Source organism: Ovis aries, chromosome 4, assembly GCF_016772045.2.
Source record: "Ovis aries strain OAR_USU_Benz2616 breed Rambouillet chromosome 4, ARS-UI_Ramb_v3.0, whole genome shotgun sequence".
In the NCBI taxonomy this organism is placed as follows: Eukaryota; Metazoa; Chordata; class Mammalia; order Artiodactyla; family Bovidae; genus Ovis; species Ovis aries.
Genome location: NC_056057.1, coordinates 56,158,838 through 56,181,808, shown reverse-complemented (window position 1 = coordinate 56,181,808; position 22,971 = coordinate 56,158,838). Strand labels below are relative to the sequence as shown.

The following is a 22,971-nucleotide window of genomic DNA, read 5'->3' as shown; positions in this document are numbered from 1 at the left end:
CTCCTTTTTATGTTATTGCAATTTTTCATAATAAAGTTTCCAAAACAGCATCAAGCACATGTCAAAAATATTTGTCAATCTGAAGCTCATTTTACTACACTGTATATAAAATATTTTAATTTGTGATATAATAGGCAATGTCTGTACCAAACTCTGGAGTCAGAGACAAGGTTTATTCTTTTCAGGATTGCATAATAAATGATTTCTAGCTCAGGATCAGACCCTATTCTTTCACATTCCTTAGCCATCACTAAGACAATGCTCTCTTTAAGTCCTCTATTCTCGTCCTCCTTTTCACTCTTTCTTCTTCTCTCTTCACTTTTCTTTGGGCCCCACCAACACTTCTGTCAGGAAACTAAAGGGTTTTTAATACACAATAATTAAGTTCTGTCTTTTTTTCTCTCTTTACTTATTGAGAGACTGTCTAAAGAGCCAAATTTCCACATGCAAAGTAACCATGAACTTGTTTTTTTTTAAGGAAATGTCCCTATAAATTTAAATCAATGCGCTTCTGTGCTACAAATCTGTTGTTTTATGTATTAAATAGATGTATAGTCTCAAAATCTTAGTCTTTGGATAAAATCATTGACATACCATTCATGTATCATAAAATCAGTTTATGAATTATTATATTGTTTTTATATAATTTTTAACTTATAAAGATTAATTTTGGTTGCTGTTAAAAGCATATAAGATATACATTAAAATATAACATATATAAGAAAAATACATATCAAAGAAATTATTCTTTAAGTAGTTGTGAATTAGAAAATCATTGCTTGACATAATAAACATCTCTTATGCTTTAATTTTTTAAAAGATCACTTTATTTTATTTTCACCATTTTATTTCCTCAGTCTTTCCCTAAATCCTAATTGAGACAGTACAACTATACAAATTTCAACATACTAGAAAACTTTTGTATGATTCTATAATTAACTTTATTTGTAGCAATTTTTTGTACTGTGCAGAATTATTCATAACTGCCATATCAAAAGTCACTCTTTATTTTTTCAACACTTATTGAGTTCCAGACAATTTATCCATTCCTGACAATACCAAAGCATCACTTCCCACCCCTAGACCCCCACCACATCCCTAAGGATCTCCTGGCAGAGCTTCATCTCTTTCCAAGGGCACACAGCTATAAAAATGCAACTGCAGCTTCCCCTGTAGCTTCTGTAGTTCAGATCAAGAAGATGCTGTTGATTCCTGTGTTTATTTTGTGCATGAAACCCTTGCCTCTTTTGGAATGCACGTATCTCAGAGAAGTATACCATTTACTCCCAGGGAGCTGATTGCTTATTTTAAACTTCTTGGACAATCATTTTTATATTGCTTCTGGAAAACAAATAAAGTGTATTCAAGCAAAAATCCCCAAACCCAAATGCAAACTTATGCACTAAACTATTGTTTAATTCAAATGCAGGAGAATGACATTCTTAGAAAGGCTAACTGTAGACAGGACAGTCAATTTTAGAAGAAGCTAGAAACAGTATTATAACTTTCTGGATATGGTCAATGGTGACTTAGCTTCAGTGATATCATGTGTCCAATACAAGGTATTGTCACCTGATAAGTCATGGAATATGCTTTTTGCTGCAGTGCAAGAAAGTGGTTTTTTGTTGTTTGTTTTACCATGTGCATTTAGTTGATTAGTTAATAAATTCACTACTATAATTAAATCTGAAATAGGAAAGCAAGCTTAATTTCCTTTTCCTGGAAGCAAGTTCTTTTTGAGAAATAGCACACCATTTAGCAAGTTAGATTGGAAAGGACTCAGTAACTTTTTATTTGAGCCCTCCCAAATACAATAGCAACATTATTCCCCATGGTTCTGGTTCTTTCCTAGTTCCTCTTGCTCTTGAAATTTCTGACTTAATGCAAAAGCTCATGTCACACATTTTAGTCCTGAGGGAAATTACTGTGACCTGTTTTTTTAGTTTCTTCGGGGAGTTTATTTTTCTCTGCCTTCCCCTTCCCCCAATTGTTGGCTATTTCTTTCCAGCCACACTCCTCTAAATCCTCCTTCTGGCAGGGCATGCCAGCTGTCTACTGAGGATGCATCTAATCTTGGCGCCTGTCTGTCATTTGGCCTTTTTTAAATAGTCCCAGTTAAAAGTGTTGTGTAATAAAAATAAATAGGTTTGCCTCCCTGAGTGCTATGACTCACCCTCATTAAAGTCATTGCTGCCTTAAACAACACTGATTTTACCTTTCTCTTCAGAGTAGAAAAGCTAATACATGTGTACTAACCAGTAGACTCAGAGACAGAAGATTCTTGTATTTTAATAATTCCACATTTATGGATCACATATCATATACATGGATCAGGAAAGTGTAACCAAACTGCACAAAATGAAAAAAAAATCCACAAAGGATTTCATTCCAGCATATTTAGATTTAATATCAACAATCTGAAATCCACAAATCTTTCAAGAGTTGGTATCTCAGGAATTTCTTCAGCTGTGCATTCTTGACATTTACAACCCTGAACAGAATGTATATTTTAGTTGCTTTGGCTTTTCTGTGGTCACATTCTCTTGCTACCCCACCTGCATGCCTCTCAGAGCTTCCGTTACTTCTCTAACAAAGTCCGAGGTGCCAGATACGTTTCTGCATATTTTCCCCCATATGTCCAGATTTCTGTAAATAGTGTATGCATTATACTTTAGTTCTTTTACATTATAAATTATTAACACAAGCTGGCAAATATTTAATAGCTTCCCCTGTTGGTTTGTTCAGGACCATTCTGAGTAACTTCCTTTGTGAAGGAATGAACATCAGTCTGAGGAAGAAAAGGTCTATTAGAAATTTGATTTTGATCATTTGTTTTGTGCATTCTTATGATATGTTATATGATTCACCCTAGCAAAATGTCAAATATATTATCTATACATTATACAGAGATAAGCAAAGAAAAAAAGCCCTGCCTAGTATTGACAAAAGTTAACACTAATTTAGACAGAGATGGCACTTTTTGAAAAAGCAAGTTTTTAAAAATTTCATCATAAGCAAAATCAACTTATTAGTAATGTCCCCCTAGTTTCAAGTAAATGTTCCCACCTTCAAACTGGAAGCCTCTGGGTGCAAGTCATTCGTTTAAGCAGTATGCAGTAATCCCAGACTGTTATCTACCAGTTGTTACACGTCACGGCCATTTGATATAGACAGTACTTCTAAAAGAGGAGCAGAGAGGCTGACTGACAGTTTACATCAATGGCTGAGTCCACAACACACAGAGGGCAAAATTGTAAGTCTTTAACTATGTACAGGGAGGCCTGGCATGCTGCGATCCATGGGGTCTCAAAGAGTCGGACACGACTGAGCGACTGAACTGAACTGAACTGAACTGAACTATGTACATCAAAGAGTAGATAAAATTAATGAAAGAAATTCCGAATTATAATTTTATGTGTTAAAGGTCAGGATTCTTTAATATTGTAGCAAAGTCCCTATGTGGCTCCACTTATTTGGACTTTAAAAGTATTGCTCCTTTAAAATAGAAAGTTAAAACAAAATTCAAGGCAAGCTGTTACTGCACATTTTGTGTTAAAGTAGTTCTTTTACCAGGAAGAGAATTGGTCAATGATCTAGTATAGTTTCTCAAAATGGTTTCCCAGGATCTCTGGAAAACTTGGAATGAAACAAGGCACACAATTTCAGGGTCAAATTTTCCACAATAATGTTTCAGACTTGTGTTTTCATTTTAATCACAGTCTCCTTAACTTTTCTAGACTCCGCAAAAGTAGAAACATACCTGTTTTGTTCACTAAAGTGTTATAGTACCTAAAATAAAGACTGACCTGTAGAAGCCATGTAATCAATATTGAATGAATTAATGATTTAATTCATTTCTATAAAACATGGCATTGTTTCAACCAGTCAACTACAGCATGGCTCACATTTTTTATAGTCATTTGTAACTCCTTTTCACATGGAATGCCAATTTACTATAATATGTCTGATAAGATGTAAATCTCCAAAAGAAATTATTCCCAGGGCCTGTGAGAGTCTTTAAAAGAGTCTGTGTCCTAGATGTCAGTAGGAAGAGGTTATGGCATTGAGTGGGTAGAATAGTCGGAAGTGGATCTGCAGAAGACAAGTTATGGAGGGCTTTGAAATGCTATGATGTTTTTATTGTTATTGTTTAGTTGCTAAGTCATGTCCAGCTCTTTCACAACTGCATGAACTGTAGCCCGCCAGACTGTTCTGTTCATGGGATTTCCCAGGTATGAATGCTGGAGTGGGTTACCATTTCCTTTTCCAGGGAATCTTCCCAACCCAGGGACTGAACCCAGGTCTTCTGCATTGGAGGTGGATTCTTTACTACTGAGCCACCTGGGAAGCCCAGTGCTATAGTGAGAAGCATCAAGTTCATCCTGGAGAGAATATGGAGACATTAAAAAAATGTTAAAATGGGGTCAGAGTCACATGTTAAAAGGGGCACTTTGGATTTCATCTTGACAGTGGATTTGTTTTAGATAAAACTGTAGTTATTATTAGAGAAGGAAATGGCAACGCACTCCAGTATTCTTGCCTGGAGAATTCCTTGGACAGAGGAGCCTGGTGGGCCACAGTCCATAGGGTCACAAACAGTTGGACATGACTGGAGCAACTTAGCACACGCTTATTAATTGGATACAAGGTAAGAAGGTAGTTGTCCCAACCTGAGGGTAAAATGAAGAACTGATATAAAGGTCAGGCCATGGGAATAATGAGGAAAGAACTTACTTAAGTCTATTAAGGAGATAATATTAGTAAGAACTGGTGACCAGTTATAGAAGCAGTGAGAGGGAAGCCTTATGAGTGACTCTGGTTTGTAGTTGAGTCACTAGATGGATGGTACTATCTCACAGAGAAGAGGAGTAATGGAGGAAATGTTGATTGAATTGATTACTTGATCAATTAGTGAAAAGTTTCTAATCCCTCTCCAAAATTCACCATCAATTAGGTCCTGCTTAAATCACTTACTTACATCTTATTTCCCTTATCTGTTAAACAAGGGAACTTGTTTCTACTCAGCCTGCCTCACAGAGTTAGTTTGAAGAACAAATGTAATATATTTTCTTATTTTGAAAATATTTGACATTTTATACACACAAAATAATTACATGTTAAAAATGATTTTTATATGGGCCTTCTTGAACCTCTCTTAAATATTTTTGAAGGATGGTACAAATACTATTGAATCAGTGTGTTTTTCTCCATCTCATCCTTAGCAATAATCATTATCATAAATTTTATATTTAATCTTTTCCTACTAAAGAAAAGTTTTAATTATATATGTGTATATTCTCAAACAAGAGATAACCAAGTTTTTCTTGCTTTTGTGCTTTATTCAACTGATATCTAGTCTTATGCACACTGCTTTTATTTATTCAATATTATGTTTTCATTATGGTTATAGAATTGTGTATAAAAGCAAAAGGTTAAAATACAAAATAAAATTAGAAACAACACAAATGTCTATCCATAAATGATAACTAAATTGTTATATATAGTCTCCAAAAGGAATACAATACAGCAGGAAAATCACAGCTAAATATAGCAATAGAGAATATGAATTATTACCTACTTTGAAAAACTTCAAGGTATAAATATATAGTAATACTTTAAAATGTAATATGAAAACATAAGTATAATAAGTAATACTTTTATAAATTCTATGTAGTTAAAATTAAAAGTTTACTAAGGACAGTCTTTCTATTAAAATAATGCTTACTAAGAATTTAGCAATTATGAGCTGGAAGGAGACTCTTCACTGAGAGCAGCTCTGATGCTCTCCTTTTCAGCTGCTCCTTTTGCCTTTATGTTCTCCTACTTCGAGCTGCTCACTTACTACAACACTAGCTGCCAAGGGTGCTTTCCTTTCCTGAGATCTCTGCATGGATTGAGAAATATTTCTGGATGTAGCAGGGTTCAGGAACTAGCCAATCTGTTTATTTTGTCCCTTTCAGAGACAAAGGCCAATTTCATTAAAATTAAAACATTACCTGATTCAAATCTTCAGAGATTTAGTATTTTATTTCAATAAAGGATGCTGCTTTATTTCTCTGAAGATTTTTTTAAAACATTAAGAATTTTCATATGCCTTAAATTAGATCCAGAGCTGTAAAACTTTTTTCTAAATCTCTATAGATAGATCTAAGTGTTGGAGTACAAGATAGTAAATTATGTTAAATTAAGTTATTAAAAACAGTCATGTCTGTGGCTAGGAAATATTCTATTTGATTCACATCTTTCCTTCTTACCATCAATATTTGAGAAGTCCAACAATGGTTACTTATATATGCCAGTCCATGTCAACACAACTTCACTTTGATCCATATCCATTATAAAAAGGTAAATTTTAAATTTTAGTGGATAAACAAAAAGGAAGTCATTTATTCCTTATTATTCCATCTCAATATAAGCAATGTGTTCCTTATCTAAGACATAACTTTCAGTTTGCTAGTATTACAAATTGCTTTGTCATCTATACGTATGTATAGGTATATAGATATCTGTATGATATATGCAGTTATCATGTTATATCATAATTATACATATCCTGGTTTATTTAAATACATATTTTATTTCTTCTGGTAATAGCTTATACTTCTATAACTTACACTCTGTCAGGCACTCTTCTAAGTGCTTTGCTGCTAAAACTTGCCACCTGTGAGGTGAGTAGTCTTATTATCCACGTTTTTCAGGTGAGGAAACTCATACACAATGAGGTTAAGTAATAATATAAGGTCACACAGTACAGGAGTATTAAACCTGAGATTCAAACTCCCATGTCTGGCTCTAGGGTCTGTGCTCTGAAATCTTACCTTAAAATGCCTTTACTAAGCAGCTCAGTTAAATGAACCCACTTTGAAACATCAGTGTGGAGAGTTAAGCTAACAGACTAACCCAAAGAAGATATTTTGATTTTGGATAATTGTTTTTAAAATTAATCTTTAAGTTCTTTTTGCCTGTATTAAATAGATGCAATCTTTTATTTTCATTAGCACTGCCTATGAGGCTGTGACCTCTTTCAGCATAAGGACTGCTCAACAATTTCTACTCTCCTGATCCTAATGTATTGACTGTTGCACACTCTAAAATTTGTTGAAGAGGTGACCAACAAGCACACTGGCAAATTAGAGGAATGGTTTGGGGTCACTGGATGGTTCAGACTGAAATTTTGGTTTTGAGAAAATAAAATATTCTGGCTAGAGTTAACCAGATGGATAAACTATATTAGTTTACTTCATTGGATTAAAAGAAAATTGACAACCAATTTATTTATCTTAGTGTTTTACTTGTACCCTTGAATCATAAACTGCCATAGATTATTTTTATAATTATTTTAACAAGTCAAAAAATTTAACTCAAAGTTTTGAGTACACAGCATTCTGATAATACCACAATGTTTTTAAACAGTGATATGCAAAATTTTATTCAAATATGAGCATTTTCAACAGATATTGTAGGATGTTATAATATTACAATACATTTTAGAACTACTAAATTACTAATTTCTATTAGCAACCAGTTTAAAAGGTACAACATTTTCAATTAAATAAAAATTTAAAGTATTTCCATTTCCTACTGTGTACTCAGTGGTAAAGAATCCGCCTGCCAAGCAGGAGATGTGGGTTCGGCCTGGATTGGGAAGATACCATGGAGAAGGAAATAGCAACACACTCCAGTATTCTTGCCTGGAGAATCCCACTGACAGAGGAACCTGGTCCATGGGGTTCCAAAGAGTTTGACACATTTTAGCAACTGAGCAACAACAGCAGCAACAAAAATCTTAGCATTGGTGAAATATAGCTAAATAACGTTGCTTCCCTGGTGGCTCAGACGGTAAAGCGTCTGTCTGCAATGCAGGAGACCCGCGTTCGATCCCTGGGTTGGGAAGATCCCCTGGAGAAGGAAATGGCTCCCCACCCCAGTATTCTTGGATGGTGGAGCCTCATAGGCTACTGTCCATGGGGGCGCAAAGAGTCAGACAGGACTGAGTGACTTTACTTTCAATCCTCAAATATTTTAATGGAGGAAAATATGAGGTAAGTATTCATAGGCTTTCCTATTTTTATCATTTGGCACTTACAGATATAAAATACATGGAAGAAAGATAAGTCAGAGTCCTATATCACAAATCTCTGTACAACAAGGCTGATCCTATTTTTCACTGTGGTTCTGCCCATTCAGTTAATATTTATTAAACACCCATTATACAAAAGTGCTAAGTTCTCTGTAATAGCACATTGTGTGTAATAGCATATCATGATTTCAAGTGCTTCCAGCATTCACAAGTATTGCCACAATTCTTAGTTATGAGGTGGGCCACACTGGTGTCCTTCCTTTCATTTTACAAGTGTGGAAACTGAGGCCCAATATGGTTAATTATACTATCCAAAGTCACAGAAATGGTGGTAAAACTTGGGCTACAGAAGCAATAATGGTAATAATAAAACAGAGAGAGGGAAGAGAAATAGCCCATCAAAAGGTTCTGGTTCATAAAAATCTTGATTTGAAAGCAATGTTAAATGGCTTGGTCATGTAAGGAATACACACCAAACTCACTTTATTATTAAGGGTTAAGTTTCTTTTGATTAATAGAGACCAACTTCTAATAATAATGCTCTTTTAAAATATAATTGGCATATTCTTATATCATACTTTTCTCTCTTCTTGCTTAAACTTAATAGAAAAAACAAGCTTCAAAAAAGGCACCCTCAGAATAAATAGGGTATGTAATGGGCAATCATTATACATGATTTCTTCACTCATGTGGAACTCCTATAACCCACTAATGAGATCACTACTTGTGAGGTACTAAGGCCTTTTGTTTCAACTAGGTTAATCATATTTTATGACCAACCATTATGTCTCTTCACTCATGTATACTGCTATTTCATCGCTAGGTATAGTATTCATACTTTATGGTCCAATTTATTATTTGGCTACATCTGAAAACCAAGACTATATGAATATTTTATTTTATATGCAAAATACACTAAAGTTATTGTTATTTTTATAAACATATAATAAATCCTATAAAAGACACATTTTAGAAAAATAAAGAAATTGAATAGGGGACACATATGCTTCCCCATCTTCAGTGTTAACAGAGTGAACATGAAAAAATCCATTTGTCCCAATATTGGTAGTTACAATTGCTACTATTTATTGAGAACCTTCTTTGCCTCTTCTCCCTATGTACACATTTATATAGTCACCATCTCACCTAACCAAATCTTTAAATTGGACCTATATAATAGTTATTATCATTTCAGAGCTGAGGAAACTGACATTTAGCAAGATTAACTCTTTCCCTGTCACAGAGTGGCAGATTTGAGCTTTCGTTCTAACATTGCATCATGGTTTTAACATATTCTGGCTTTTTCCCCTCTCAGACCAGCCTGCTGAGGTTCCATCTTCAATTGTGCTGCATCTTCTTTGTAGCTCATTTATTTAGTTATTCATTTGGCATACATTTTTCAAATACCTTCTACAAGCTAGGCATGGTTTTAGGAACTGGAGACAAAAAGTTAACAAGACAAAGTCCCTGCTCTTAAAATGTATAGACTCAGGGCAGAGTCAGGCAACAAGACAAACAAGATAATTTCAGAAAGAGATATTTGCTAGGAAGACAAACAGACTGGAGAGATAGAGAATGCAGGAAGAGGAGCTGGTGGAAATGGAGTGTCCATTTTCAACTGGAAGACTTTCTAAGGAGATGGCATCTGAGCTGGACCATGAATGACCTGAAAATGATACCAGGTGGTCTGGGGTTGGGCATTCCCAGCAGAGGCAACACCAAGTGCAAAGGCCTAAGGCAGGAACAAGTTTAGCATGTTCAAGGAATAGCTGGGATGCCAGTGTGGCTGAAGTTTAGTGAGCTGAGAAGGCGGTCATGGGAGGTGGGGCTGAAGAAATAAACAGAAGTGTGATTCTGTAGAGCCTAAAGGTCTTGGTAAAGAGTATGGTTTTATTTTATGTGTCATAGAAGGCCACTGGGAATTTGGGGAAAAGTCCAGTCTTATCACAGATACTTATCACAGTAGTTCATACTGTGATGGGGCAGCTGCCTCAAACATCACTTACCTTTTTAGAACCACTTCTATTTCTTGTGGGTTTACCTGACAAATATTACCTCCTGATAGTGATGCCAGGGTCACATTCACTTGATATGCATTTTAGGTGACTTGTCATTGTTCTGAGTCTGCTGTACCATTTACTGATATTATCTGGACTTTCTCTGCCCCAGTGCTACTAACTTCAGCTAGATATCAGAGAAACATTGGGGTGGCAGTGGGGGCTTGAAGGTGGGAGGTAATTCTTTTGAAAGTGTGGAAAACTGACACCACTTACTAAACTCTAAAAGAAATATTCACATCTTTAAAGAAGAATTCTTGTTACTCCAAATGAATTTTTAATCTGTAGCACATCAAAAGTTTAATAGTGTGACTTGAAATATAATAAGGTGACTTGGGAATCACCACACATACAGATATCCCCAGGATCAGCCCTTCTAAATTAATTTTGCTTTTCAAGCTCATACTTTCTAAATAGTTCTTCAAAATTGTTCCTACACTCATTCTCTCAGTAGTGGTATTGGGGAGGAGGGAACCAATGGGAAGAAAAGAATGAGTCAGAGGTAACTGTAAACTAGCTGTTAGTGTATATATATATATGTATGTATGTATGTATATGTGTATATATATATGTATATGTATGGATAGTAGGTACAAAAACAATTTCCAAAGAGAATGAATTCTAATATATAATAACAAGCTTCAATATTAATAAAATTTGAATCCTAAGGTTATTAATAAAAGAGATTCCAAGTCATTTTTATGGTCTTGAAAAGTAGTTATAATCATTTCACTAGTCCTCTGCCCATAATTCAGTCAAACTGGTTAAGGAAAAGGAGCGAGGAAAAACAGTTATTTTATTATGCATGTATTTGAATGTAGTGACCCAGCAATTTCTTTAGACTTTATGTAAAGATTATCCTTTACAAATTTTCATTCATGTAAGAGCTCAGAAATTTTAATTCTCTTAAATCTGACATTAAGAAGTAGCTTTAGTGACATCAGAAATCAAGAAAGAGAGAGAATGGAAGACAGGAGAACTGAATGCAACCCAGGAGAATCTCTGGGCAAATGACCTGGAAATTGAGTCCCAACTGAAACAGGAAAAATGGAAAGATGTATTTGGGGAAAAGGTTATTTGATAGAATTTCTGATATGACAGTTTGAAAAAGATATGAAAATGGAATATAATGTAAGACAAAAGAAATGCAAGAATTAATGCCATGGAAACGTAAAAGTAAAATGATAAATGAAAAATAAATAAAACTGAAAAGCTTGGCTCCATAGTATACACTATATGCAGGCTTAATCATGAAAATGCTCTTCTTTGATTTAACTAAAATAGCTTTATAATTATGTAAGAGAATGGATAAGGCAAGGTGTTGAGGTCATGTAATAGCTATATCACTGACTTATCTATCGTCTCAGCAATTGAATACATGTTTCAAATAGTTAAATCAAGAAATGGTTTGCATATTAATAGAGATGTTAGAAATATTAAGAGCATTAAAAGTGATCCCAGCTCTGGTTATTATCACTAGACTGTCTCCCACTATTTCTTCTGATGTGCATGACTTGAATATGTACTGGAATGTATCCATATGGAATTTCTGACATCAGTCCTGTTTGTGGAACTTTAAAGAATTGTTGAGCTACAGCTTTATTACCATATTGTCTCATTCATTCAAGAAATATATTTAATGTTTACTATATGCTAAGTGGGCAATATATTTAATGTTTACTATATGCATTCTCTTGGCAAAACTCTATTAGTCTTTGCCCTGCTTCATTCCACATTCCAAGGCCAACTTTGCCTGTTACTCTAGGTGTTTCTTGACTTCCTAATTTTGCATTCCAGTCCCCTATAATGAAAAGGACATCTTTTGGGAGTGTTAGTTCTGAAAGGTCTTGTAGGTCTTCATAGAACTGTTCAACTTCAGTTTCTTTAGCGTTCCTGGTTGGGGCATAGACTTAGATTACTGTGATTGAATGGTTTGCCTTGGAGACGAACAGAGATCATTCTGTCGTTTTTGAGATTGCATTCAAGTACTGCATTTCGGACTCTTTTGTTGACCTTGATGGCTACTCCATTTCTTCTAAGTGATTCCTGCCCACAGTAGTAGATATAATGGTCATCTGAGTTAAATTCATCCATTCCAGTCCATTTTAGTTCGCTGATTCCTAGAATGTCGACGTTCATTCTTGGCATCTCCTGTTTGACCACTTCCAATTTGCCTTGATTCATGGACCTAACATTCCAGGTTCCTATGCAGTATTGCTCTTTACAGCATCGGACCTTGCTTCTATCACCAGTCACCTCCACAGTTGGGTATTGTTTTTGCTCTCTGACAGAATGTGGTCCACTGGAGAAGGGAATGGCACCACTTCAATATTCTTGCCTTGAGAACCCCATGAACAGTATGAAAAGGCAAAATGATAGGATACTGAAATTGGAACTCCCGAGGTCAGTAGGTGCCCAATATGCTACTGGAGACTAGTGGAGAAATAACTCCAGAAAGAATTTTAGCCTTACATGTAGATAAATACAGAAAAAAGCAGCTAGAAATGTGGTATGTTGGGGTTTAGAGGTTTTCTTTTGATTTTGAACTTGATCCCACATGTGTATCTTTGAACAAAGTAAAAAAGCCAAAATAAATTGAGACAAATGAATAAAATATATTTCCTTCTTCTTTTCTATGAATAAAATTTCTGACCTAGGGACCACGGTTTTAGTTATTGGTTCTATGATAATCTTTACCTGTTTCCATCAGTTACTTTATTCAGTAATTGATAAACATTTCATAAGAAAAAACAATTAACAGAAAACTGTTGGAAAATAGCTTTGCTGATATTTATTTTTTAATATAATTGATTTATTTTGCATTTTGTATCTTCTCAGTCATCTATTTTAAATTTCCAAGATTTTCATATGGTTCCTCTTCCATCTCTTTCCCTTTTTTTTTTCTTTTCTCTTCTTTTCCCTCTCTTTCCCTTCTCTTTTTTTTTCATTTCCTTCTCTTTCCTAAACTAGTCAATGATAATGCCATTGAATGAGACAGAGTAAGGCAGTCATCTTTGCATAGGTGGAGAGTCAGAGCCCAAGCAGGGTGAGTAAGGCATCTATTTACACAAAGGTGAGGGCAGTCTGGCATCAAGCGTCTGAGTCCCATGAGCAGGAAAGAAGATCCATCTCAGGGTAGCAATGTCCGCATAGAATCAGGAGAGCATCTACATAAGAGAAGGGGCTAAAAGATCAGTTACAAGCAGGAGGACTGATAAAACAACTGAAAATATTAAGGAAAATGAGAGTAGGTTTCCCAGTTTTTGAAAGGGGTCTACAAATTAGGAAAGGGAGATAACTATAATGAATCCTGTGGTGTTGCATTATAATGGAAGTATGTGTTCTGGTTATCTATTAATGCATCACAAATTACCCTCAAATGCAGTGATGTAAAACATTTCAGTCATGTTATTTCTCATGATTTTTTTTGCATCAAGAACTTGAAAAGAGCACATGTGGACAATTTATATCCTGACGCTCAAGTGCAAAGACTTGAAAGCTGGGGACAACTTGGCAGCTAGGAGCTAGAATCATCCGGAGGCTAGAGTTTGATGCTTGCTGTTAGCTGGGGTCTCCACAGGGGCTATAAGCTACAGCATGTACACCTGTCCTTTCCTTGTATCTGTATGGTTTTTCACAGGATGCTGACTGGATTCCAAGAGCAAGTATCCTAACAGGACCGGAGAGAAGTTGTGTAATCTTTTAAGTCTCCAGACCTCATTCTGTTATGGTCTTAAGTATTAATCAGCTTGGGATGCTATAACACAATGCCAAAGATGGGGTGGCTTAAATGACAGATTTATTTTCTCACAGCTTTGGAGGCTGGAAGACCAAGATCAAGGTGCCAGCATGATTGGGATCTGCCTTCTTACTATATGGAAGAGTGAGCAAGACACTGGTATCTCTCCAGATAAGATCACAAACTCCATCATGAGGCCTCACCCTCATGACCTCATTTAAACCTAACTCTTAAAAGCCCCATTTTAAATACTATACCATGGCAGGTTAGGGCTTCAGCATATGATTTTGTGGGAACACATTTCAGTCCATAGCAACCACCAGTTCAAGGAAGGAGACAAGCATGGCTCTCACTTCTGGATGGGAGAAGCATTAATGTTATACTGTAAAAAAGATTATATGGATCATATGGGATGAGAGATTTTGTTATAGCTAGCTTGGAAAATACAATTTCCCACATTATATATGCTTGTATACGCACTTAATGGGCTTCACTGGTAGCTCAACTAGTAAACAATCCACCTTCAATACAGGAGACCCTGGTTCAATTCCTGGGGTGGGAAGATCTCCTGGAGAAGGGATAGGCTACCCACTCCAGGGTTCTTGGGCTTCCCTCATGGCTTAGACGGTAATTTGCCTGCAATGCAGGAGACCTGGGTTCGATCCCTGGGTTGGGAATATCCCTTGGAGGAAGGCATGGCAACCCACTCCATTATTCTTGCTTGGAAAATCCCCATGGGCAGAGGAGCCTGGGGTCACTTGGGGTCCACGGGGTCACAAAGAGTTGGATACAACTGAGCAACTAAGCAGAGCGCAGCACAGCACTTTATGGGTATATACACACATACACGTGTGTATGTTTGTGTGCACATTCCCTAACTGTGTCCAGTGAGAGGGCACAAGAGCAGCAACGGCACTCAACTCCAACAGCAGTGAGCAAACCTGGTGCCCAGATCTTGATTTGGGCACATGCCACTCTTCATTAGAAGGAACCAGGGCTCCTTTGAGAGATGGCTGATTCAAGAACTAGGGGAAAAGCAAGATGATTTTAGAACCACTTGTGACAGAAAATAAAGAATAATGAGAGGTGGCAAAAGGATACAGTGGAAAGCTTAAAGGGGCTCTATTGGCCAACTCAGGAACTATCTGAGCATCAAAATAGGGAAAGTAACTGCTTATAATCCATTGAATTAAGTAAACAAATAAAACCATTAGTGAGGAAACCATATACACACTTTCAAATTACCTCCCCATGCAAATATTTATTATTTACAAAAGTAGGAAAGGAACTTCACAGTCAGGAATCCTGGATGACACTATCCTAGTCAAGTGATAAAATTGAACATCATCATTGATGGGACAAACTAAAATTGCACATCACCTGACCGAATGCAGTGAGAAAAGCACAGCCCTCCTCTGCGATGTCCTGCAGAAGATGCATGACTTGAAACAAGCCATGAGGAAGCATCAGACACCAAATCGAGGAACAGTGACAAAGTATCTGGCCTGTAATCTTTAATAATGCCAACTCATTGACATAAAAGACTGAAGAACTATTCCAGACTGGAAATGACTGAAACGACTAAATGAAACATGTGATTCTGAACTGGATGTGTTTGCTGTAAAGAGCATCATCAAGACCATGAGAAAACTCAAATAGAGTCTAAAACTTACATGACATTAATGTATCAATGTTGATTTTCTGATTTCAAAATTGTAATATGGCTATTTGGGAGAATATCCTTGTTTTAGAAGACACACTGTAAATAATTCAGGGAAAGGGTGTATCGGATCAGCAGTGTACTCTCAAGTGGTTCAAGAGGAGAAGAGGCTTTTTTGTCCTATACTTGTGTTTTTTGGTAAGGGATTGTTTCAAATTGTATATTTTTAAATTATACAAAGCCTAGTAAACATTCAAGTTGCTTAGAGTGGAATTCATAAATTTCCAATTTTGTATCTTACCTTGCATCTTACGACTTCCCTGGCAATAACCACATGTTTTAGCTGCAGAGCTGGTTAAGCCTTCACTCATCTTTTTCTAGGAAGACCTGTTTCTTGTCTCCTGGAAAGTCTTTTCCTATTCTTTACGACCCCTTGAGATGCTCACTTTTCTGTGGAACCTTTACAATTCTCCTGAACATATTTACTTAAGCCCTCTGTCTCCACCACTTTTGTACATTACTCTGTGTGTACTGTGGGGATTAGAAGGAAATTTTTAAATGAAGATTTAGCATTAAGCTTGGAATTTTATAAATGATTAGAAGGTGGAAATGATTATTTTCACTATCCTTAAAATTTTGGTGCTTTATATTCTCTGATTGTAAACTATCATTGCGTTATACTTTGCTAAAATTATTTAATATAATTATAACCTTGTTATAATTATTTAATATACTAGAATAAATATTTAAATGTGTGGAGCAAAAAATCCTACTTCTGAAAAAATCCAGTGGTTTTTAATCTATAATTTTTTTATGATTTCAGGTTTTATTTTCAACTTGGTTATTTTCCAAGTTAGTTGTGTATTGAGAATAGAGAATTGGACATTTTGCACATATAAAGTACTTTCTTTGGTTTTGACAAGATGAGAGGTATATTGTGCTTAGCTCCTACACTCATTGTCTTACTTTTCAGACAAAAGATTTTCTGCTGCTAATCTGTCAGTCTTAAATCTCCTGGGATGTACTTTCTTCACCCTTCCTCTTTCTTGTTTTCTGAGTAAATAATTATATTATATTTTCCAGCTAATGCATACGTTGCTCTAAATCAAAGCTCTCTAAAAGAAAAATTTACATGGGAGTGAATCGCATAGTAAATATTAATGGTGTTTTGAAATAATAAACAGCAGCTACAATGGCTTTAAGCCAAGTCAAGCCAAAGAAATAAAGTAGAGGTTACTGAGTTCAGGATGATGTTATTATTCACATTACTTCTCTTAGAGTTAGAAAATTCTTGAGGAATAACAATAAAATCCCCCAAACTGGAGACACAAAAGAATTAGAAGAGTAAACTCAAGATATCACACTTCTAACTTTAAAGTCAAGGAGAGAGAGAAACCTAAGCATGTAGATCCAGTCCAAGTCTTGTCTGCTTTCTTTTAACCCCCAATATTACACGTAACTTTCTGTGATGTTGATAGCCACATTCCTCACATAAATTGCTGAAGGAGTTTCTACACAGCATCTCTCCTTCAGTATTCACTCCAAACAAGTCAGCAATCACTCTTTACTCTTTTGAGCTTGAAGAATTTTCTTTTTATGTGCTTTGAAAAGTGTTATATGAAATTCGAAATTTCCAGGATGTTGTTTATGTTCAAGGACAGATTTAAACAATGAGGAGACATCAGGCTCGGAAGAGTCTTAGAAAACAAAGACAATCTATATCTTATATGAAGGAAAAAAAGTATTATTTGGAAAATGCTGTGAGTGGATAAATGACAGAACACACATACACCCATCTAGTCACTGCTAAGTCCCTTTCCTCATGCTCTGTGCCTGTATTGCTGGCTCTTTAACTGGACTCAAGAGCTGCACTTTGCACTGTGGATTTCAGAGAGCACCTAACAAGCCACCCATATTTTGGAAGCAGTGAGCAGGAGGATTAATGAGTTGTTTGGCCCCCTTCCTTTGAATGAGTATTTATTGATTCTGACAGAGGCGTAGGCAAGTGGATGATAGAGAGTAGAGTTGCATACCTCATCTGGCTCTCTGCCTTAATTTGTTTGTTAAAATGAATTAAGACTGATGGCAAATAAAAATGGCAGGGAAGACAGGACACAGAAAACTATAATGGTCACAGAAAGACAGAGTATCAGCTGAAAAAAAATCCAGTTCTTAGCTCAATGCTATTTTTATAATCTAGGATTTTAGACACAGATAAGCTATTTTAATATCATGCATATGAATACATTCACAAAGTTATATGCAGTTTACAGCCTTGAAAACAAGATCCTCCTAACTTGCAGCACTGTATGCTCAATTTCATGTATCTAGGTCTGAAAAAAAATCAGATTGTGTTCTTTTAGCTGCATATATCATCACCAATAAAAGAGATTTCTGGGGTTCTACTGCAATGGCACCTTTGTTAAAGATGCATAAAGTCAGTGGAATAGACCTTATTTCTCTACAGCAGGCGAGGCTCTAGGAGTCCAGCAGTGATAAATATTTATCACTTAAAATGAGGCATAAGTGACTCAAAAGGGAAGATACGATAATTAATCTGCATGTGGAGGGGTGTTTGCTCCTTTGCTTGCTTTTTTGGTGGGATTCATTTTGGTTTTGCTAAGGCATGCTTTGGACCAGATGAAAATCAAAGTTGAGAATGTGTACCCTCTCATTCTATGTGGGCTTTAGCTTCCCTGGTTTGAGAGTAAAAACCTGTCATTGAAGTTTACTGTCAGCTCAGTCTCTGTGCAGCTCTAGTCTCCTGATGGTTTCCTAGGGCAGTGGTAACAAAGTACCACAAAGGAGGAGGCTTAAAATAACTGAAAGTTATTGTCCTGTAGTTCTGGAAGCTAGAAGTCTGAAATCAAAGTGCCATCAGGGCCATCGTTTCCCTGAAATCTGTAGGGGAGGATCCATCCTTGCTTCTTCCGACTATTGATATTCGTCAGTGGGCCATGGAATTCCTTGGCTTGTTAGACACATCACTCCCACCTCTGCCTCTGTTATCACAAGGCCACTTTTCTGCAAAGACTGCTTCCAAATCAGTTCACTTTCTGATTTACTAAGGGGTTTGGACTTCTGCAGGCTTCTTTCGTGGCTCAGATGGCAAAGAATCTGCCTATAATGCAGGGGACCCAGGTTCAATCCCTAGGTCAGGAAGATCCCCTGGAGAAGGGAATGGCTGCCAACTCCAATATTCTTGCCTAGAGAATTCCATGGACAGAGGAGCTGGGTAGGCTACAGTCCACCGGGTCACAAAGAGCAGACACAATTAAGCAACTAACACGTTGACTTTCACTTCAGGATTTTTGCATATCTGTGAAGGAACCAGTTTAACCCATACAATTCTCAATTATTTTTCTCCGAAACCTGATATATTTTGGATCATACATATAGATGAAAAGCACATTTCAGTAAAAAAAAAAAAAAAAGAAGAGGAAGAAATTGTGAGAATACCTGAAGCTTGTTTGAATTTTACCACCTTTCTTACCTTCTCAATCTAATTACAGCATTCTTGCTTCCCTGGTGGCTCAGAGGTTAAAGCGTCTGTCTCCAATGCGGGAGACCCAGGTTCAATCCCTGGGTTGGGAAGATCCCCTGGAGAAGGAAATGGCAACCCACTCCAGTATTCTTGCCTGGAGAATCCCATGGACGGAGAAGCCTAGTAGGTTACAGTCCACGGGGTCCCAAAGAGTTGGACACAACTGAGCGACTTCACCTCTCACTTTGTTATAGTTTTAAAACTGTAGTATATTTGAAGAACAGTTTCCTGTTCATAGTTTATGATTTGTTTGATGAAATTTTTAAAATAACCTGTAATTTTTTAAACATTATATGTTAATTATACATTCATGCTTAGTTGTTCAGTTATGTCTGACTCTTTGTGACACTTTGGACTGTAGACCACGAGGCTCCTCTGTCCATGGAATTTTCCAGACGAAAATACCAGAGCGGGTTGCCATATCCTACTCCAGGGGATCTTCTCAACCCAGGATTCAAACCCATGTTTCCTGTGTCTCCTGCATTGCAGACAGATTCTTGATGCACTGAACCATCAGGGAAGCCCATCTCTCTGTCAATTACACTTCAGTGAAAAAACAAAACCAAATAAGCATCAAGCAGACTTGATTCTATGCTGCATAAATGAGATAAAGACTCAAAGGTTGGATATAAAAGGCTGTAAATAGATATAACATTAGCCAAAGGTAAGCTAGTAGTTATATTAATGTCATACAAAGTAGATTTTTTAATTTTATTTTTTAAATTTATTTTAAATGTTTATTTAGATCAGGGTACTAATGAATTAGCATAGGCCTCATAATCTCTAATTCTGTCTGTCATTTAGATTCTCTTTAGATGGGCCTTCATCTCTGGTTATAGATGAAATGCCTACTGCGTGCCAGGCTCTGAGCAAGAAGCTTTTCATACAACTCTCCCAGAAGTCCCATTGTATTGGCATTTTCTATCCATCTTACATATAAGTGAATGAAGTAATAGTAGTTACATGAGGACAATTGCTTCTTATAACATGTTAAATACAGAAAACCCACCCTTTTGAATTCTCCTTGAAGCTAAATAACTGGCTTTCTTAATTTTCCCTCAGTTACTAGACTGGCTGTTTGGCATTATGTACAGACTGACTAATTATTGTTCTATGCTTGGGCTGTGCTTATTATAAAGGGAAAAATTCATCCTTAATTTGTCTTTTGGAAGATTATTTCTCTCCTAGTCTTTTGGAAGATTAATACATTATTTTTCGGCTTTTTTTAATTAAAAGGGATATTATTTTATTTTACTTAGTTTTAGAGCCCACACTCAGCATTTGAAACCATATACAATAAACCATTATAATAATGACAACACATGTGTTTATCTATTATAACCAAAACTGAATTCAAGATATACAAACCTTGAATTTTAGAATTAGTATGACAACCTGGTATTTTTAAGACAGTACCCCTATGCCTGATCCATTTACAGGAACCTGAGGAAATCATTTGTTTTAATGGTAAGATTTAGCTTTTATCTACTGTACCATCCTCTTTGTTCTCCCCTTGTTCCTATTATTTCCATCCATGAATTATGATTACACAGCAGCAAGGGACGGTTCTGTTGATCTCTACCTGACATCCATTACACATTAAGTGAGATTCAGCCTCCTCATTGTGGTTCATGAGAAGCTGCCTCGTCTTGATTCAGTTCTTTTGCCCTGCTGTCCAGCACATGCCTTACTGCCACACCGGCTACTTTGTAGTTCTCAATAGTCCCTCAACAAGAGCAAGTTCCTTCCCTTCCTGGGCCCTCCGCTCATGTTATTCCCTCTCCTCCTCAAGGGCTATTCCTTCTGTTTACTGGCCTCAGCTCAAATTTGGAGGGATGCCTTCCTTGTTTACTCGTTTAATATAGATTCCAACCATGTCATTCTCTAAGCTTCTGCACTATTTCCTTAAGAAGACTTTACACCTTTTATTATTTATTCATTTACCTGTTATTATCAGTTCCCCCTTTAGACTGTAAACCCTGTGAATACAGAGAATATATCTGTTTTGTTGACCACAATATACCCAGGTTCCTTCTCATTGCCTATATATATAAAAGATGTTTATTAACTATTTGTGGGAAAAATTAATAAGCACTTAACACTTGGTTTCCTTGTGAACTCCTGGTGGATTTTTGATACACTTATGTTGTTGTCAGTCTGCTTACTAGCATGTGACAGAAGTCAGGGAACTAGCAAGATATTGAATGTTCTGCTTTTGTTTTTTGTTATGTGGCTAAGGAACAACATTAAGATTTTAGGAGTTCTATGGTTGACTAATTGCTCTTTTAAAAGCAATACTTAACCATAGCCCTCCTTCATTATATTCTAAGAGTAACAAAAATCATCATTCTTCTGCATTTTACATGAGGTAATGGAGAATATAAAAAACAAAGCTGCACTTAATAGTAAATTCCAAAGCACATTTTTTTTTAAAGATAACTCTTAAGGTGAAAAAAAAGTGTAGCTATAAAAATTGTTTATACCTTTCATAGGTTGTTGCGGAATTTTAATGTTGATATAAGTACTACAAACAATGACTCAATTATATATATGAAATGTTTGAATTGGTGTCTATTACAATCAGAGTATCAAATGGCATTTATTTAAACTATGAATGTGATGGATTATTCTTTTAAAAAATCCCCCATGTTTATTGTTGGCTATTTTTTGTATCTCTTCAGGACGCAGCCCATGACATATGTAAACATTTCCTACTTGTTAAATAAGTGAGTGGTCATTGAATGTATGCTATTAAGTTGAGACTTAAAGTATACATAGTGGTTGTGTGACCTTTCCTGAACCTGACTTCACCCTGTCTGACAGTATAATGCCGAGGAACAGATACTTTGGGAATGTTTTCCAGCTTTGCAATGTAAATGCCACTTAACCATCTTTTTCTATAATGTGTAAATATTATTTATCTCACTGGGAATTCTTCAGAATACATATGCTGGTTATTGAAATTAATTATCATGCTTTCGGATAAACCAGATGACTGTTTGTTATCTATTTCAAATCCTTAATCAAGTAACTCTAAATAGCTTTTCTGTATTTGGACAAGGTTCTCTAGAAACTGTCATGATATGCAAAATGTAAATGAGTTAAATAATAGCTAATACAAAAATGTATGCTTGATTTATTCCACAGATTTAAAAATCTCCAATGGCAACTAGAAAATAATAATAACAAGTCTTATGGGGAGTTACTGGTAAATGTTATGCTTTGGCATTATCTTGCTACATTGAGATAGGCAGTGGTATCTTTCGTCCAATTACAGTGTACATTTTTTCCTTAATTTTACCTGCAGGGGTCACTGGTGTCACAGGGCAATCTCTCTCTCTGTTTAGGTTTTGATGGATAATTACCTGCTGACAGGTAATGTGTTAGAGGAATAAGTTAATATATTCTTACCATTTACTATTCAGTAAGGAATTCATTAACATAAAGATTATGACCTAGAATATACCCTTGGGAAACTTTCATGTTGATATGCTTTTATTTGGAAGGTGAGTCACTATGTTTGCTAGTGGAAAATAGTTGACAGAAACTAAATTTTTAACTTACTTCTTATTGAATATAACTGTGGGGTTCAGTCAAATGACAATGAAACAAGAAAAAAATTAGTGAGTCATTCACTTACATTGTATAAAGCAGATATATCCTTGAATATTATAAGAGGTATGATTGTCAAGAAAAATGCATTATGTAAACCTAGTTAATAGAACTTACTTTACACATTTTATTGGATATGTTAGCGAATTCTAAATAGTACCCTTCATTCATTCAGGTGGTTAATATATTAGAGGCCACAAGAGATGTCTTCTATGAATTATTTAGTTGAGATGGTGACAATTAACCTTTGCATTTCACAATCTAACACAAATTCAAGTT

At 35.9% G+C, this 22,971-nt stretch overlaps 1 long non-coding RNA gene across 1 annotated transcript; it reads right to left on the bottom strand.

Moving 5' to 3' along the window:
• Positions 1-2,269: 2,269 nt before the first annotated feature.
• On the bottom strand, positions 2,270-3,104 carry LOC105611832 (uncharacterized). Its single transcript, XR_001039881.3, has 2 exons — positions 3,067-3,104; positions 2,270-2,788 (listed from the first exon to the last, which is right to left on the bottom strand). It is a non-coding gene; the product is annotated as an uncharacterized LOC105611832 (long non-coding RNA).
• Positions 3,105-22,971: the final 19,867 nt, after the last annotated feature.